Genomic DNA, 20565 nt, shown 5'->3' with positions numbered 1-20565 from the left:
TAATTAGAAGATTTTATGACATCCAAGAATGATGGAGGTATTAATGATTTTGGTGTCATTGAGTACCATATTACATGCTGGTCATACTCATCAGACTATTTAATATTTACAAAGTAATGCAAAATGCAGCTGAAGAAAACATATTAAAATGACACATTTTAAATTAATTATGAGAACTCATTTGTGATATTTTACTTCCATCAGAATATAACAATATAATCATGACATTTAGGAACATTGATGTATTGTCACTAAAGCCTAACCTACATTTAGAGAAATAGTTATTTTTAAAGTACTTCCAAAATCTTCTACAAACATAGGCAATTTGGGAAAAAAAAAAAAAAAAGTAAACCATTTTGAGAAAACAAAAACTCCAAAAAAAATTACAATGGTCTTCAAAAAAATTCACCGTAGTTAAAGAGGCTATAATTTTGAAAACACTTAGAATATTTGAGAAAGTCATTGAAAGAAGACAAAAGAATTCTCAACATCTACTCGATGAAGAGTCAATAAAGCATTAGGAAATCCGGCTTTATTGTAGTCCGTTTCCCACTAACAAAGCAATTTGTAGACTGGAAATGATTTGTAGTGCATTGGCTGCCTAAACAAATTGCAGAGGCAATAATCCAAGGTTCACATTTGAAAATATTGGCACTTTTTTTGAAGTTAAATGCAGTGAAGCCTATTACATTTGTGTCTTATTAACCATCGTCAAATAGGGCTATGAAGCACTTTGTTCTCACTTTACAGAAAATCCTAGAGACATTATTTTGCTGCTAAAAGATTTGTCTATTCCACATTGTTTGGTAAATTTCCATTTTCGACAATGCATAAAGTAAGTAGGATTTTGAAGTGTGCATAAAATGAAAGAAAGCAATTGCATAGTGCTTTATTTCCTTAATCAGACAATGAAAAATGGCTTAAAACCTAAATGTTACATGCCTATAAACCCCCGGGGATTTGAAGATTTAAAGTGGACAATTGGGATTAAAATTAGAACTGAACTACTTTTAGATAATGAATTTGCTTTTAATATTGGTAAACAAATTTTAAAAATGAAGTAGACAGTATTACTCCTATGGTTGTCTATAAAATGATGTAGAAATAATAATATCTTTACAATTTTGCAATTTTAAAGGGGATATTTAATTGATTCCTATAAATCAAGATTAAAAAGCACTCATTTTATTGCCCACTAAACATAAAACCTCATTGGAAAGCTTGCTATTAATTCCTAGGAAAACTAAAGAAATAACATAGATGTCATAAATTGAAGTTTAAAAAACAACAACTTCCTTTTATTAGTTGTTTTAGGCTTCATGGAGGTACCTGTAATGTGTTATAGGTATCTTAGTAAGTTTTCCTTGCTACAGAGACATATTGATTATTCAAGAGATGAATTTTGAGATTAGAATTACCTGGCAGAAACTTTAAATCCAACATCTTCTTGAATATAACATATAAAAATTATTCACTTTTTCTGAATCTCAGAAATTCTTATGGGATAAATAGCCCTAATCCTTGCTTTAGAGAGCTACTGAGAGAGTTGAGAGATAAAGTATGACATTTGATGCTACATTGTAACTTATCTCCACAGAATGTATTCAGGGACATCTTTTTCTCTTTCTGTGCATCATGTTGAGTCTTAACTAGTGCAGTTTCCAAAGCATCTCAAATTTGGGAGCCATCCTGTATGCATTTTTTTAGCCCTAATAATAATGTAGACATTTTCATTAATTATGCATTGAACGAACAAGTAAATGGATGCATTGAATGAGTGTTTAAAATGAAAGGCACTTAGATCTTTACAATAAAATATAAAAGATCTTAGAAGTAATTGGTGTAGTAATTATTACACTTATCTTTGCCTCCCATGACTCTCATTAATCCTTCTAACAATAAAAACAACAAAAAAATACAACTGGTATCTGATATGACAAAAAGTACATTTTGTGTTGAGCACGTTTGTATTTCTATAGGCATCCAAATAATGCTTACTAGTGTTTCAAAAAATACTGATATCCATTCTACATTATTTCTTTGTTCAAAAAATATGAAGACAGCTAAGCCAAGTTCTCCTCATTTAGCAGCTGAAGCTTTTATGATCAAGAGAATTTAATTCCTTTTCCTTTGTTCAGACAGGTAATTAATGGCAGAGCCAGAGACTTGTCCCCAGCCTCTTGGAATGTAATCCTTCGTTTCATTATTCTTTAGAGTACTCTAGTTCCCTATTTGGACCATTCTTCTCAGTAACAGCAAATACAAAGATGAAGAATGAATGGATTTGGGTGGACTGATTGTCAGAGCTTCAGTGAATAACCCAAGTGTTCAAAGCTTTCAGAACTGTTCTGGTGAACGAACATTCTCTGAAAGTTAATGACATGTTATTTTGTTTCCTTATAAATTATTGGAATGCCAGCATACAACACTCAAGAGCTTAGACACAAAGGCATTATGTAGACATAGCTATAATAAGACAACACAATTTTAACTAAGAAGGCTTCGTGTGCCCAGTTTAAAAAAGAAAAAGTATTGTTGTTGAGTTTTTATTTTTAAAACCCTAGACATTATGAAAGCAAAAAAGAAACAATGTTAGAAAAACATAAAAAATAAAATTACTACTACTTTATAAGTAAAAGATGTTTCAGAGACCAAATGGCAAAAAAATGAAACTTTGATAGAATTTGCATTATTTATTGCATAATAAAAAGGCAAAATAATATTTATGTATTCAAAGAGTTCACCATTTAGAGATGAGAATAAATATGTGATAGTCTTTAACATATTTGTCAGAGATTGCTATGTGTTTGGTAATGATATGAAGTGTTTTGTAAACATTACAGCCTTTAATCATTACAACAACCCAAATAAGTAGCTGCCATTATTTTCAAAGAATCTGACAAATAGAGAGGTCAAGTAAGTTGTCCAAGTACCCTAGATAATCTCTCACTTTGGTAAGGTTCAAAGTGGTTTGTTTGACTTCCAAGTAGTGGTATCTAATCATTCATGCTCAACTGCCTCTGAGCTACTATGCTATCCTCTGGTAAGCTATAAAACAATCATGATAGAGACTATGATACAACACAAACACAAATAAAATAATAAAGGGATGCAGGAAAGCATCAGCTCTTTCCAACTGGCCATAGTGATAGTTTGACAAAAGTAGTGGCACTTATAATTGGCTTAGAAAATCCACAGGCAGGAAAGAGAGAGAGAAAACAAATCTTGCATGAACAAATGCACGAGGAAAAATTATTCATAAAATGCCTCCATCTACATGGTAGCAACAGAAATATCTTGCTAAACATCATTTTCTAAACTTAATATTTAGATAATTACTTGCTATTTTTTCTATAACCTACATGATTCAATATAACTACCTAAGTATTCCTTTATATACTCATCACAGATATTGAGACTTATATGTTCCAACTTTCATTCCTAAGTGAGTAGGGAACAGAAATCAAAGATGCAATTCTTACCCACATAAAGTTTAAAGTTTTGTGGGGATGCAGACAAATAAAACTGTATATGTAATTTATATGTGATTTGGTAGAAGTCAGTCCAGGATTTTTGAAAGTTTAGAAGAATTAAAACAAATGCAACAAAGGATCAGGGAAATATTCGTGGAGAAAAAGATCCTGAAGCAAATACTGAAAGAAAACTAGGAGTAAGAAAGTAAGCTTTTTCTAAATTTCAACTTTTATTTTAGATATAGGGGGTACATGTGCAGGTTTGTTCCATGAGAATACTGCCTTGTGCTGAGGTTTGGGGTATGGATCTTGTTACTCAGGTAGTGAACACAGTACACAATGGGAAGTTTTTCAACCTACACCCCCTCCCTCCCACCTCTAGTAGACCACTGTGTCTATTATTATCATGTTTAGGCTCAAATGTGCTCAAAATTTAGCTCCCACTTATAAGTGAGAGATGCAGTATTTGCTTTTCTGCTCCCGTGCTAGTTCACTTAGGATTATGGTCTCCAACTGCAACCACGTTGCTGCAAAAAACATGATTTCATTATTTTCTATGGCTGCATAGTATTCCATGGTGTGTGTGTGAGGTGTATACACACACACACACACACACACACACAAATTATATATACATACATATATATATATATATATATATATATATATATATATATATGTATGTATATGTATAACAAGGTTGGTTTTGAGTGCTAAAAGATGCTGGAAAATAGAACCAAATGCTGCTTGCAGGGTGAAGAGTCAATAATACAGTGGCACTCAATGGAATAATAATCAAAGAAGAAAGAAAAATTACCTGTGTTCCTTCTTAACTTCCTATAGTGCACTCATTTGAATGAAAATATCAGAAGTAGCTGAAAAAGAAAAAAAGAGTGATTTGAAGAATCTTAGCCCAAGCATAAAAAAGGAAAATATAAAGGTAAAATTTTGGAGTGACAAGAGCTTAATTCCTGACACATTCTGAACTAGAACATATGTTGTATGATAACATATAACATATAATAATATACTTATAAAAATATACATTTTCTTTACCTAATCTACCACTGATGAGGATCTGGGTTGATTACAAGTCTTTGATATTGTGAACAGTGCAGCAATGAACATAAAGGTGCATTTGTCTTATTGGTAGAATGATTTATTTTCTTTTGGGTATACATTCAGTAATGAGATTGTTGGCTCGAATGATAGCTGTTTTAAGTTCCTTGAGAAATCATCAGACTGATTTCCACAGTGGTTAACTTACATTACCAACAACAGAGTATAACAGTTCTCCTTTCTCCACAGCTTTGCCAGGATCTGATGATTTTTTGACTTTTTAATATTAGCCACTCTGAATGGTGTGAGATAGTATCTCATTGTGGTTTTGAGTTGCATCTCTCTGATGATTAGTGATGCTGAAAATATTTTCATATGTTTGTTGACCACTTGTATATCTTTTTCTGAGAAGTGTCTGTTCATGTCATTTGCTCATTTTTTAATGGGGTTATTTGATTTTACTTGTCAAGTGGTTTAAGTTTCTTATAGATTCTGGATATTAGACATGTACTGGATGCAGAGTTTGTGAATATCTTCTCCCATCCTGTAGGTTTTCTGTTTACTCTGTTGATAGCTTCTTTTCCTGAGCAGAAGTTCTTTAGTTTAATTACATTCCACTTTTCTACTTTAGTTTTGATTGCAAATGCATTTGGGGAGTTAGCCAAAATTTCTTTGCCAAGGCTAATTCATGTGGTTTGACTCAGTGTCTCTACCCAAATCTCATCTCAAATTGTAATCCCCATATGTTGAGGGAGGGACCTGGTGGGGGGTGGTTGGATCAGGGGGGTGAATTCCCCCATGCTGTTCTCGTGATAGTGAGGGAGCTCTCAGGAGATCTGATGGTTTTAAAAGTGGCAGTTTTTCCTGAGTATTCTCTCTCCTGCCGCCTTCTGAAAAAGGTGCCTGCTTCCTCTTCACCTTTTGCCATGACTGCAAATTTCCTGAGGCCTCCCCAGCTATGCAGAACTGTGAGTCAATTAAACCTCTTTCCTTTATAAATTATCCAGTCTCAGGTAGTTTCTTTATAATAGTGTGAAAACAGACTAATGCAATGATGTCGAAAAGAGTAATTCTTAGGTTGTCCTCTACAATTTTTTTTTTTTTTTTTTTTTTTAATTATACTTTAGGGTTTTAGGGTACATGTGCACAATGTGCAGGTTTGTTACATATGTATCCATGTGCCATGTTGATTTCCTGCACCCATTAATTCGTCATTTAGCATTAGGTGTATCTCCTAATGCTGTCCCTCCCCCCTCCCCCCACCCCACAACAGTCCCCGGAGCGTGATGTTCCCCTTCCTGTGTCCATGAGTTCTCATTGTTCAATTCCCACCTATGAGTGAGAACATGCGGTGTTTGGTTTTTTGTCCTTGCGATAGTTTACTGAGAATGATGTTTTCCAGTTTCATCCATGTCCCTACAAAGGACACGAACTCATCATTTTTTATGGCTGCATAGTATTCCATGGTGTATATGTGCCACATTTTCTTAATCCAGTCTATCGTTGTTGGACATTTGGGTTGGTTCCAACTCTTTGCTATTGTGAATAGTGCCGCAATAAACATACGTGTGCATGTGTCTTTATAGCAGCATGATTTATAGTCCTTTGGGTATATACCCAGTAATGGGATGGCTGGGTCAAATGGTATTTCTAGTTCGAGATCCCTGAGGAATCGCCACACTGACTTCCACAATGGTTGAACTAGTTTACAGTCCCACCAACAGTGTAAAAGTGTTCCTATTTCTCCACATCCTCTCCAGCACCTGTTGTTTCCTGATTTTTTAATGATGGCCATTCTAACTGGTGTGAGATGGTATCTCATTGTGGTTTTGATTTGCATTTCTCTGATGGCCAGTGATGATGAGCATTTCTTCATGTGTTTTTTGGCTGCATAAATGTCTTCTTTTGAGAAGTGTCTGTTCATGTCCTCTGCCCACTTTTTGATGGGGTTGTTTGTTTTATTCTTGTAAATTTGTTTGAGTTCATTGTAGATTCTGGATATTAGCCCTTTGTCAGATGAGTAGGTTGCAAAAATTTTCTCCCATTGTGTAGGTTGCCTGTTCACTCTGATGATAGTTTCTTTTGCTGTGCAGAAGCTCTTTAGTTTAATGAGATCCCATTTGTCGATTTTGGCTTTTGTTGCCATTGCTTTTGGTGTTTTAGACATGAAGTCCTTGCCCACGCCTATGTCCTGAATGGTATTGCCTAGGTTTTCTTGTAGGATTTTAATGGTTTTAGGTCTAACATATAAGTCTTTAATCCATCTTGAATTAATTTTTGTATAAGGTGTAAGGAAGGGATCCAGTTGCAGCTTTCTACATATTGTCCTCTACAATTTTTATAGTTTGAGATCTTCCATTTAAATCGTTCGTGCCTTTGGATTATTTTTTTGTTTATGCTAAAAGATAGGGTCCAGGTTTAATCTTCTGCATATGGCTAGCCAGCTATCCCAGCATCATTTATTGAAAAGACAGTCCCTTCCCCATCGCTTTTTTGTTGGCCTTGTCAAAAATCAGATGGCTGTAGGTGTGCAGCTTTATTTTTGAGTTTTTTATTCTGTTAATTGGCCTATGTATCTGTTTTTGTACCAGTACCATGCTGTTTTCTTTACCATAGCCCGTTTTCCAGGCACCCTTTGGGCCCTGGAACCAGCTCTAGTGTTCAGTTATCCTATGCAGAGTTCTCAGCTTCATCCCACTTCAGCTTCAGCATGTGAATCTTTTCCATGCCCACATTTGGCATTTTCTCTCCAAAGATATGTTCAAATTATGTTGGTTTAATCTAAATCTCAGTGTGTTTCGGTGGGAGCAGCACTTCCTAGCGGCACTAGTCAGCCATCTTGAAACTCTACCAGCTTTTTAAAAAGTAAGAACATTATAAGTGAAGGGAGCAAATATGAAGAGTTAAGGAAGACAGAGATCATCACCATTTTCCAAACCATATGATCACTTGAAACATTCCAAGTTCTACCTGTTTGTGACACAAAGATTTCACAGAATATAGCATCAAGTTCTACTAATAATTGAGCCTTTCGCTTGCTAATTCTTCTTATTTACAACCTATAATGAGATATGAGTTCTGCAAGAAATATCAACATGGCTCATGAGTGACTGACACAGTCCATTTTAAAGGTTGTATTTAAATGCTACGTGCTACTGTGGTACAGATTTTGTTGTTACTATTTTAATATTAATTGTTACACTCCATCATTTTCCAACAAAAGGATCTACATTGTTGCATGATGGCTGATATTATCATCCTGCCCGTAGAGTGGTGTTTAATTCACAGACTCAACAACAAGTAATGAGATCTTTCCGTTGAGAGTCCCAAGGTTCTAGGAACATAGCTTTGTTATCATACAACATATGTTCTAGTTCAGAATGTGTCAGGAATTAAGCTCTTGTCACTCCAAAATTTTACCTTTATATTTTCCTTTTTCATGCTTGGGCTAAGATTCTTCAAATCACTCTTTTTTTTTCTTTTTCAGCTACTTCTGATATTTTCATTCAAATGAGTGCACTATAGGAAGTTAAGAAGGAACACAGGTAATTTTTCTTTCTTCTTTGATTATTATTCCATTGAGTGCCACTGTATTATTGACTCTTCACCCTGCAAGCAGCATTTGGTTCTATTTTCCAGCATCTTTTAGCACTCAAAACCAACCTTGTTATACTTTCTCAGAACTATCATTACCATCCAGACCTTAGACCCCGCTCAGAGCCCAGTTGTGAGCTCAGAGCTCCTTCTTCTTCTTTTTTTTTTTCTTTTGGTATGGGGGTCTCACTCTGTCACCCAGGTTGGAGTGCAGTGGCACAATCATGGCTCACTCCAACCTTTGCCTCCCAGGCTAGAGCTATCCTCCCACCTCAGCCTCCTGAGTAGCTGGGACCACAAGATGTTCGCCACCATACCTGGCTACCTTTTGTATTTTTTGTAGAAATGGGTTTCACCATGTTTCCCAGGCTGGTCTTGAACTTCTGGGCTCAAGGGATCTGCCAACCTCAGCCTCCCAAAGTGCTGGGATTACAGGTGTGAGCCACTGTACCCAGCCAGGGCCCCTTCTTAGCTTTTGATGTACCAGCAAAACCAGAAAGCGTGCCCTCCTCAAGGTATGAACTCAGGATGATAGTATATAACTATAGATCATATAATAGCTGTATTCTACTTAAATGTTTTCATTTGTTTTTCCAGACATCTACCACCTATTCAATATCCTCTCTCCAGTTATCTCTATTGAAATACCTAATGTAGTTTCACTTCCCCTGATTTGTCTCTACTTGGCATTAGATACATTACTTAATGATCCCAGAGGTTATTTTAAAAAATCTCAAAAATGGTTATTATGAAATTTTGATTATTCTTTGTCCTGAAAACTATAATAATCTCTTTGATCACAGGATGCCCTGAATATAAAATGCATTAAATTAACACCTGTCATTGATTGTGAAACAATGCTTACTAAAAAGCAAATGTCTTTGGAGGCAGGGGGACTAGCTGTTGTATATAACTATTAAATTTTTACTGATGACTACAGGATCTATGGGGTGAAATATCTGATTGCAAATGCACTAAAAGGCTTACAGGAAAAAATTACGGGCTTACAGGAAAAAATTACAAGCTTACAGCTTTACATGCTCACATTCTCAGCCCAAACAGTCAGAGAAACAGAGCTTCTATGGCAGACTTAAAATAATCTCCTAACAATCTCATTTCTTCTAGCTATAGGACAAGGACCACTGTAAGTCAAACGCAAATGTAATTATGTAGGTTGCAGAAGAACAACAAATACTGAGTTCCTTGACTCACTAAGTCTCCTACATGAAGGTGATGACATTGATTTAGAGGCAGTAGGACCCTAAGATTTTAGGAAAAGAGAGAGAATCAGATAAGGTTGAGAATACTGAATTCCCATATATCTGTGAGTTATCTTTGCTAGCAGAAGGATGTCTGCTCTGTCTAAGGAGACCTCTGTCACACAATATCTAAGGAAACAAGTCTTGCCTTCCTTGAAGACCCTTGTTTACCTCACCATGGGTGGCCAATTAGCAAAGGTGTGCTTAGTGCTTATTCTTGCTAAAACAGACCTGTTCTTTCATGATATCCTCTAGTCAAATAACCGAATGTATATATTAGGAAGATAAGTACATTACCTGACTCAGGTTAACCTACCAAATTATTTCCAGATTACTTTACTATATAACCTAAGACACATATGAATGTGTTTAGGAATGAATTTGAATGGGAATAGACCAAAAGGATGGAATAAAACTCTAGAGTATGCCACCTTTATATAAGTGCACTTACCAGATACGAATTTATGATGCTAGCTTGTACAGATGGATTGGCTCTTAAGAGTTGAATTGATTGTTTGACTGAAACTTGGACATGTTGGTGTCCTACATCCAATAAATTTGGGCTTAGAGAATTAGATATTTTGTAGTGCATTTATCATAAGTTATGTTATGTCACCCACTCATTCACCATATGAGCCCATCACAGCGCTAAGTAATACATTTGTGAGCAGATTGCTAGAATCCGGAAAATCTCGGTGGTAATTGTTTTCTGAAGGGTGGATATGATGGAAGAAGGTGGTGTCCTTAAGATAAACTTAATGATTGCAATGGCATCAGAGATAGCATCTCACAAAGATGATGTTGAAAGGCAACACTCAATGGCAAGAGGCAAGGTGGCATAATTTCCCTAATGAGCAGTTAGGACAAATCAGTAAATATATTTGACATTGGAGGTAATATCATATTTCTTAGAAAATTGCCAAAATTACTGTCACTATCATATACTTGAAAATTCAGTGTTGGTGATTTCTATATAACATCTCCATTTAACTCACCTGTTTGGCCTGTGAAGAGGCAGATGGATCTGAGAAAATGAAAGCGAATTTTAGCTGTTTTGCAGAGCTGTGTTTACTAGAAAAAAATCTACACAACTATTGATCAAATACATTATTTATTTTTCTCAACATATAAGGTTCAAGAGAAGTCATACTCTCTTGCTTAGCAGGCACAACAGGATACATTTTTAAATTTCATACAGTATTTCAAGGCTATATCAATTCTATATCAACAATCTATCTTGCAGGAATATTACCAGTATTGACATCCTACAGAATGATTTACACTGTTTCATTACATTAATGACAGCTGGCTTGCTGAATATAATACACAGGAAGAATCAACGACCAAAAAAACAAAATCACAGTAAGGAAAATGTAAACCGGAGATTAGAGTCAAACCTCACAGAGCTTAAGGGCCTTGTCACCTCATTAAATTTTTTTTTGTACAATATAAAGATAATCATTCCAATGCCTAAAATGGATTGATACACATTGCATCATATACCTCAAAAACGATATGTTACACATGTTTTATGTAACAAATAAGACTCTCAATGTTGAGGCCAAGAGCAAGGGAAAGCTCTTTAGGAGTCCATTGTGCAATAAAAGCTATGTTGCCATATAAACTTCCTTACAGCAGTTACATTGATATATAAAATTATGTGACAAATCTGCTGAAGTCTAATAAGAGACAGGAGACTCCTTGTGTTTTGAAGCAACAGCTTTCCCTTTTTCACGGATAATATACTTTTTTATTTCCTTATGAGAAACACTTTCTGACTTGCTATTGGGCCCTATATAAATTTAAAAATTTGATTATAAGACATCAAGAGATCATGTGACTTGACCAAACTATTTCAATTGTTTTTTTTTTTACCAACCAAATTATGAGGCAGGGCATGCCCAGAAGCCATAAATCATCACTGCAGATGATGCATAAGAGATGAAGCTCAGGCAGGTAAATAAAATACAAGTAAATTGAATGAGCAAGTGGCTCAGATTCCTTTGATACCATCTCGTGATGCATTGCCATTCCTCCTCCTATGACCTTTTTTGCACAGTACCTTATAACAAATTGACAGAAGAAGAAATATCTTAGGTCTTTTGTCAATATGATAAATCTGACTTACGAGGGACTACTGCAGCATTAGATGCTCAATCAGAAGTGTGTCCTTGAAAGACAAGTGTGAATGAAAATTCTCCCAGTGGGCCAAACATTTTGGATTTCTTAGTCTGTTTTGAGAAATAGATAGATAGATGATGATTAGATAGATAGATAGATAGATAGATAGATAGATAGATAGATCGATCTATATTAATTTGAGGCAGTGGCTAATGATTTAGCTGTATAATCGGAAACTTGGAAAATGACTGTATTACAGAATTGAAAAAATGGAAAAAATGAGTTCAGAGGCATATCTGTTTCAGAGAAAACTTTCGATAATCATCTGGACAACATGACCTGCCCTTGAGCATCAGTTAGCCTCTTCCTCCAGCCACTTTGCTTTTGTTTGTTTGTTTGTTTGTTTTGAGACAGTCTCCTCTGTCGCCCAGGCTGGAGTGTAGTGGTGTGATCTTGGCTCACTGCAACCTCCTACTCCCAGGTTCAAGCAATTCTCCTGCCTCAGCCTCCCGAGTAGCTGGGACTACAGGTGCACGCTGCCACGCCCGGCTAATTTTTTGTATTTTAGCAGAAATGAGGCTTCATCATGTTGCCCAGGCTGGTTGCGAACTCTCCAGCCTCCTTTTTGCTTGAGCAATGGACTTATTTATGATTAGCCACAAAAGAAGAGATGAAGGCTCTACACAGGCTAAACAATGTGAAACATCACACAATTCACTTTGCTGTCTTAATTACTGAGTGTCTAACTTGCTATCATCTAGAATAATGTTGAAGGCTTAATATCACATCTTGGCCAGGGAGGATTTCATGGGATTTCATCTTTGGGGAAGAGTGATGATTTGTCCTCACTAGTTTAGAAAGATACTCTATTTATGAAATTGACATTCCTGCACATAATGCTTTTGTTAGCACCACTATATATGTACTTGTGATTTCTGTGTAAGGGATTTATTCTGTAGCAAATAAGTGTGGAAATAGGCATATGCCATAGAATTCTGTATCATGCCAAGCAGCTTCTCTGATAGAAAGAAGGAATGACTGACTGAAGACTCAGTTGTAGTGCTAGTTGAGAAATAATACACTAAAAGTATGATGTTCTGTCTTGAAAGAGGTGATCTATGCATCAGGTTAACTTTCAACATAAGGGTTATTTATATTTTTTCATTGTCAGAAAACATAGATCATGTAATCAAGAGTGAAATGAGGAGGATTAAATTACTCTTTCATTAGTTTTCAATTATTGCCCTAACAAGTTATCACAAACTTAATTGTTCACTTAAAACAGCACATATATCTTGTCTCACAGTTCTGTAGGTCAGAACTTTGGTGGGCTTGGTTAATTTCTTTGCTTAGAGTCTAACAAAGCAGAAATTAAAGTTTCAGCAAGTTGCCAATTTTTTTTTTTTTTTTCTGCAGGCTTTGAAGAATAATCCCCCTCTAAGCTAGTCCAGATTGTTGTCCGAATTCAGTTCTGTGAGACTGTAGGACTTTTACCTATCTCCTTGCTGGCTGTCAGCCAGATGTTCTTCCCATCTTCTACAGGCTGTCAACAGATCTTGCCTCATGGCCTTGTGACTTCATCTTCACAAACACCAATGATGAATTGTGTTCTTCTTCTTCTTTAAATCTCATTTTACATCCACTTTCCTTCCTCTTTCCTCTGCTACTTCCTCTGCAGCCTCAGTCTCACAGTCTGTTGACTCTCCCTGCCTTAATTTTCTGTTTTTAAGAGCTCATGTGACTACACAGTACCCACCTAGATCATCTAGGATAATACCCTTAACCTGAAGCCATATTATGAATAGCCTTACTTTCAATGTCAAACTCCCTTCAAAGAAGTCTAATTACTAGATTAATGTTTGTTGAATAACCAAGGGATGGAAATTGTGGTGGGAGTAAATACATGTAGAATTCTGTCTATTATACTATTGCACCTAATAATCCATCTAGAAAGTATTTTTCGCTTCTATATCAAAAATGTTGGGTTCTGCGTTTTTCTATTAGGGCACAGAAAAATGATTGAATTGGAGGTTGAGGTCATCACCTGGCCATTTCAATTCCCTCACTCCACTGAACTGACAAAGAATAAATTAGTTATGGTCTGACATGATTTATTATGATACTTACGAAATAGGTGTGTTGCTGACATACATTGATGACAGGAAAGAGTATGCTTAAAATCCACAGTAAGTACTAGTCACTTAGTACTTCACGTCTAATAGCAAATGTTAATGGAAACAACTCTTAAATGCCATATTACTCAAATATTACAGCTTTTAGAAATAATTTTGAGTAAACTCCTGAGGTAAAAACACAATCTGCTGAGAACAAGTAATTGGTAATTGAACAGAGAAGTTAAAATATCAACTATAGACTCATTATCGGAGGAAAAAAATATTGTAGCAGATATGCATAATCTCTTCTTTATTTTTTATACAGAAACACATGCACACAAGTGGATATATTATTCAATTTCTGTTTCCTGCCTCTTGTTTTCATTATTGTATAAAAGAGAAATTGTTTGTCAGTGGTTAACTCTACACATAACCTTCAGATTCATTTGGTGATCATAACACAATTAGTAGAGTAATTACAATAATTCAGAAATAGATATCCTCATATTTGCTTAGAGTTAGAAAAAATAGAGTACCTGGTGTTCTGTTTTGAAGAGAGGGTAATGAAAATAGTTGAATTTTTGTAAGCAAAAGGAAAATATTAGAATTGTTATTATATTGTAATTCACTAAGGCAAGTGTTTGAAAAGATACAGGCTAACCAAAGGAAAGGTGTACGCTGATAATCAACCTATTGTCTTCCTCGTCTCAATTCACCATTCTATTCTCTGCTCTGTGGTGCTGGGACTGAGGATCCACAAATGATATTTATCTTTTATCTACTGTATTTTAAACAGAAAGTCTTGACAGAAGACTACTAGAGATTGATTATGAATGAGGAATAATGAAGACTGGGCTTTCTCATTTTTTGTTGTTTGTTTTGCTTTGCTACTTTTTCCCCATTAATGTTAATATTAAAGTCATTCAAAAAAGGGCTACATGTTGCAGTGTTTGATTTAGCATTGCCCAGACAGCGTCCCATGCTTAGCAGTCTGAACCTCAGTTCCATGAGCCAAAAGTTCTACCACTACCCAGTCCGTGTCTTCTCAGAAGTTTGAGCCTACCTTCACAAGGTTCATCATTTCTCAGGTTCTGGTAATCCCTACATTTTCCATTTTTCCCCTCAGCTATGTGAGTTAAGAGCTGATGCCTACAGTTGCAATGCCTTTGTTGCTTCAGGGTTGCCTTTTTGCCTTCCCAACACTTTTCAAGGTAATTTTCTGTATTAAATTCCCTGTCAAAACACCTACTATGGTTTCTGTTCTTACGAAAGTATTCCCTGAGATAGAGGGAAACAAAAAAATAAGCAAAATGATACAAATATAAATGAATGGGATTAGATAGAGTGAATTAGGGAGAGTTAGCCAGGAGAGAGAGAGAGAGAAAGAGAGAGAGAGAGAGGGAAAGAGGGAGAGGGAAGGAAGGAAGGAAGGAAGGAAGGAAAGAAGGAAGGAAGGAAGGAAGGAAGGAAGGAAGGAAGGAAGGAAGGAAGGAAGGGAAAGAAAGAGAAAAAGAAAGATAGAAGGAAGGAAGGAAGGAAGGAAGGAAGGAAAGAAAGAAAGAAAGAAAGAAAGAAAGAAAGAAAGAAAGAAAGAAAGAAAAATGCATTTCATATAGTGGAATTATGAGAGAATAAAACAGAAAAATTGGATGGCAGTTGAATGGAGTAAATAGTGGCATTTCGTATCAGATCATTTGTGAAAGGCTGAAAATGGGAAGCTTTAGAGTATATAGCTTACAAATGAAAATAATTTAGGAATAAGAAAGCAAGGAGAAGAATTTTTTTCAGAGAGGGAGCAATATGTGTAAAGCGATCTAAGCAAGAATACAATTGGCATTTTAAAAGGGTTTTGGCACTCACAGGAAAAAGAAATGGATAAAGTAAAACAATGTAGAGGATAAATTTGAAGAAGTATGTGAGGGTAGCTCGTCAGATCATACTAGGAGTCTATCATTTTTTAAAAAATCTAAATTTTGGGACAGAGGGAGACACATGCAAGCCAAAAGAGGTTTTAAATTCAAAACAACAATGTAAAATAGAATGTTTGTTCCAAATATAATGAAAATGCAGAAAATGTATACTAATTTCACTTTAAAAATTATGATTATTATCTACTCTGACATGATATTATTATCCCTATCAGTCAGCTATTTAATTCAACATCACCTGAAACCAACAAATATAAAAATACAATTTAAGAGAAGATACTGTTTTTCAAATACATTTATGCTTTGCAAAATAAATGCTTAAGAATTGTGTGTCAGGCTTAATTTCATCATTTAACATTCGGGATTGAAATTCGTACCTAGAATTTGTAAGTGCATTTAACGCCAGATAGAAAGATAAATATGATCCCTAGTTATTTAATAAGGGACTTTCATAACAGTAAAGAAAAATACTAACATAACTCAAAACTCATGTTCCCTGCTGTCTAGATCATGCCTCTAACCACAAATCTAGTAACAAGGAAATATAATCTACTTGCTTATGACAGAAATGCTTGAACAAGTAATGTCTGTTTCAGTAGGGGACAGAATATCCTGGGTGCAATACTTACATATGTTATGGTGATTTTATCATCAGTTTAGTAAAGACATATTATTTTCAACATGTGGCATAACACACTGTTAGTCACACTGGAGAAGAGAATCGTTTTGTGCTCTGGAATTTGTGCTCTGGGAGAGCTGTTACAGAAATGCTTAATTCCCCATTCCAAGTTTTGAGCCCTAAACGTTGAAATCCAGGTAGCTGATTTAAAGCATATGACAAAGAAAAAATGTGGAATGTTCCTAAGGTATTGGACCATAATTGAAGTAGTGTCTGATTTTTTATTTGCAAGGTATGCAATTCTTAGTGATACGCTTTTTTGTTTTTTGTTTTTGTTTGTTTGTTTTGCTTAAATGTAACAAGACTGAAACACATTTATTAGTGGGACAAGGGGACTTAATAATGAAAGAGAACTTTTGAAGAATTAAGAAATTGGTAAATGGTTTTCCCAAGACAAGAAGAACAAAAAATGGTAGAAAAATACATGGAGGCTTTTAGCAAAAGTAATTAAGTTTCTTCCAATATGGATGCTGTGAAAAGAATTTATTCTGTCTAGTTTAATTCTGCAGTGCATATTGTTCCACGCAGTTTTGTGGTGTATATGATATATATGGTTGGTTGTATCAGTTGGAAACATCACATTTTTGAGTGATAAAAATGAAAAATGAAAATATTATAGATTAATCATCCACTAATGACATAAGCAGCAGCAAAGGTGGGGGGGCAAACATTTTAACTGTAAGAGAGACAAAAAATTTCTACCTGTCTTAAAATGTATGAACGGAGGTTATCGTCTTGGAAAGACAACAGAGAGAGGGAGAGAGAAGAAAGGAAGGAGGAAAGAAGGAAGGAAGGAAGGAAGGAAGGAAGGAAGGAAGGAAGGAAGGAAATAAATGAGAAATGCACTGAAAGTTGTATGCTTACATATAAGAAACTGAATGGCATTTTAATGGCTATGATTTTTTTCCAATATGAAAGTTACATAAATAATCACTATAACATTAGATCTATTGTTGTACAGTATATTAAGTACATAAATCTTAATTGATCTATAAGATAATTACTTTTCGCCCATCAGTCAGATCATGTTATGGATGATAAAAGTGAATAATACATAACAAACTATATCTCCCAAAAATAATTTTTCTGGGAAAAATAAAAGACACTTTTACCAAGCAGAAAATAATCTAGTCTTCATATAAAAATGTCTTATGTGTATTACTTTATACTTAATATAAATTGATTCAACTTTCTAGTCACATGTAAATTTCTGCTAACACTTAAATAATAGCAGTTTATGTTTTTTACACCATTTAACAACTTATAATGTGCTAAACTAAATTTATGTTTCTCAACATGTTTTGAGCCCCTAAATTGTATATGTGTTATGCTAGGCATAAAGATACAAAGATAAATCATTATCCTTAAGTTTCTCACATCCAGTAAGTGAGAATCCTAAAAAATGCAATTATGAGATAAAACAAGAATTCAGAAAATAAAAGTATACAAAGCACCTCATGAGCATAAAGAAACTTAGCTCTCTCTGATTGTAGAACACCCATTTCCTGTTCTTGTTTTTTTTTTTAATCTGTTGAATTGTCTATCAAAAAGGTGGCAAGTTAAAAAAAAATGTTATGTGCTAAGTGAGAAAAAAGTTCCAGATATGCATAATTCAACTTACATAAGATCTATATATTTACTGTATGTGTTTTTCAGGAATCTATAATTACAAAAATTTTACAGAAGTCACCTCTCATGCTCCCATCTGTTCCTAACACTGGACATACTGATTCTCAGAAAGGCTCTAGAGCTACACTGGACTACATCTTGATTAGTCTAAGTCCAGGCAAGGAGAGATAACACCATATTAATTATTTTAAGAGAGAGATATATTAGAAGAAATGATCAAGTAGACAGTGAAAGACTACAAAAAAGTAAAAGTAAAAATCAAAATGGTAGAAATACTAACTGCGGGGGGCAGCTGCACCCATGCTGCTGGGGAAATTAAGAGGACTGGCTGCGCTTGGCAGAAGCTGGAAGCTTGGTGGAGGAGCCGCAGAGCTGCAGCCTGGGCCCACCAGGAAGATTTTGCCCACTTGTGTTGGTATTCAGAGAGGGTGCCATGAAGCTCATTCTGGGGATTTGAGAACAAGCTGGAAACCAGAACCAATGGCTGCTTGCGAAGTGAGAAAGAATAGCATTAAAGATGAAAGGAGCAATTCCCTTCATCCATCTTTCACCTGGCAGCCTCCCTGTAATATCCACTATTGTCAAAACCTAACCTAATAGAAAAATCAACTGGTCACAAAGAAATGTACTTTGAAGTGTTCCAGTTCTACAATGAAAGTGGAAAGAAAAGCGGGTTTGGATCCAATCAAGAGAAAAATGTTTAATAACTCCCTAAAAGTCTTTAAATACTCTGTAAAAATCTTTCACTTGTCATGTGAATCTCTCCACCAATTAGAAAAGTTAACTTGGAAATTTTGTGATTTCTACTACTCATCAAAGAAGGAAATTATTGGTGAGCTACGAAGTAACTAGAACTGTTAATATTTTTTAATATTTATTGACTATTTACATAGTGTTCATTATTTAAACAACAAGACAAAAGATGTTGAAAATTACATTAATCTTTTCTTAAATATAGAGGTAGCCTTTATAATATTAATATCTATAATTTTTCAGGGAATATAATAAGTCTCACAAGATAGCAGAGAGCTGTTGCTTACCTGAATTAAAATAGGTCTTGCAATAAACTAATTTGGGTTATACTTACAGTAATGTTTATTGCTGCTGTTTTGTTTATTGCTGCTGTTTTTTGTTTTGTTTTTTTTAATCCTAGTTTTCCTGGATTAATTGTACTGTCAGTTGCCAACACTTTTCACCTAAAATAAGACGTGAAGACTTGAATCATTTAATGCATATGTTCTCCTTATTTGTAGAGCATAATAGGGCAAGAAACTTTAAAAGTAAAAAAAGGCCGGGCTTACGCCTGTAATCCCAACACTTTGGGAGGCCAAGGCGGGCGGATCATGAGGTCAGGAGATGGAGACCACCCTGGCTAACGCGGTGAAACCCCGTCTCTACTAAAAATACAAAAGAAAATTAGCCGGACGTGGTGTGGCGGGCACCTGTAGTCCCAGCTGCTCGGGTGGCTGAGGCGAGAGAATGGCGTGAACCTGGGAGGCGGAGCTTGCAGTGAGCCGAGATCGCACCACTGCACTCCAGCCCGGGCGACAGAGCAAGACTCCGTCTCAAAAAAAGATAAAAAGAATAACTTATCTAATACAACTTTATGAAATAGAATGCTTGATAAGCAATAGATTTCAGGGATAGATTTTATGTATAATTTTATAAAAAGAGCAACTAAAAGATAATTTTTACAAGTATTTTATATGTCATGTGGATCTCTCCACCAATAAAGAAAGTTGACTTAGAATTTTTGTGATTTTTCTCTACTCACAATAGAAGAAAATTATATATGGGCTATGAAGTAACTGGAACTACTGTAAGTTGAAAACAAAATGGCATTTTCGAAAATATTAGAAGAATTAGGAATTGATTTTCAGTGTTCTAGACTATTTACTAAACTTAAGGCTGAGGATTTTTCTTAACATTTTTGTCATGGATTGGAGAGCTTTGGATTTCTGAGTGTCAAAAAAAATACAGGATATTCCTAATAAAAGTAAAATATATGGATTAAATTCTTTCTTATTTTCCCTTAAATGCCTAATACTGTTAATGTGACAAAATATTTAATGTTCCTCTCAATATCTAGAATATCAGCTGCTCAGATTTGGTCAAGAATGTACTTTGACTTTTTTTTTTCTTTACTAATAGTTGGTAAATGTAGTGGTTAAAATAATGGAAGTTAGAATGATAAATTTTCTTTTTAAAAAGACATATCAATTAGCTATTAGATGGCTCTCACTCCAATGGCTACAATTTCTTTAGTATTCCCCTCCTTTTATGGTTAGTTTTATTTCTCCACTTGGCTAGGCCGTAGAACCCAAATATTTGGTCAAACATTATTCGGTGTATTTCTGTAACAGTGCTTGTATATTAGATTTATGTTTAAATTGGTAGACTTTGAGTAGAGCTGATTTTCTTCCATAATATGGGTGAGCCCTTTCAATCATTCAAATTTTTGAATAGAGCAAAAGACTGACCTCCCCTAAACAAGAAGGAATTTTTCACTTTCTCTGCAACACTGGCTTTTCCTGATTCTCCAGCGGACTGTCTTTGGACTTGAACTACAACTCTTTTCTGAATCTCCAGTTGGCCAGCCTCCCCGGTCAGATTTTGGACTTACCAAACTCCCACAGTCCTGTGAATCAGATTTCTTGAAGTCTTTGTCTTCTCTTTTTCTCTCTCCCTCTCCATATTAATGCACACCAC

The 20565-nt window shown here is 35.2% G+C and overlaps 1 long non-coding RNA gene across 1 annotated transcript; it reads right to left on the bottom strand.

Annotated features, from left to right (window-relative positions):
- Positions 1 to 9874: 9874 nt before the first annotated feature.
- LOC129463632 (uncharacterized) lies at positions 9875 to 11520 on the bottom strand. The gene is made up of 3 exons (XR_008651251.1): positions 11448 to 11520; positions 10381 to 10409; positions 9875 to 9928 (listed from the first exon to the last, which is right to left on the bottom strand). It is a non-coding gene; the product is annotated as an uncharacterized lncRNA (long non-coding RNA).
- Between the last annotated feature and the right edge of the window lie 9045 nt (positions 11521 to 20565).

Source organism: Symphalangus syndactylus, chromosome 15 (genome assembly GCF_028878055.3).
Source record: "Symphalangus syndactylus isolate Jambi chromosome 15, NHGRI_mSymSyn1-v2.1_pri, whole genome shotgun sequence".
In the NCBI taxonomy this organism is placed as follows: Eukaryota; Metazoa; Chordata; class Mammalia; order Primates; family Hylobatidae; genus Symphalangus; species Symphalangus syndactylus.
This window is presented reverse-complemented; position numbering and strand designations above follow the sequence as displayed.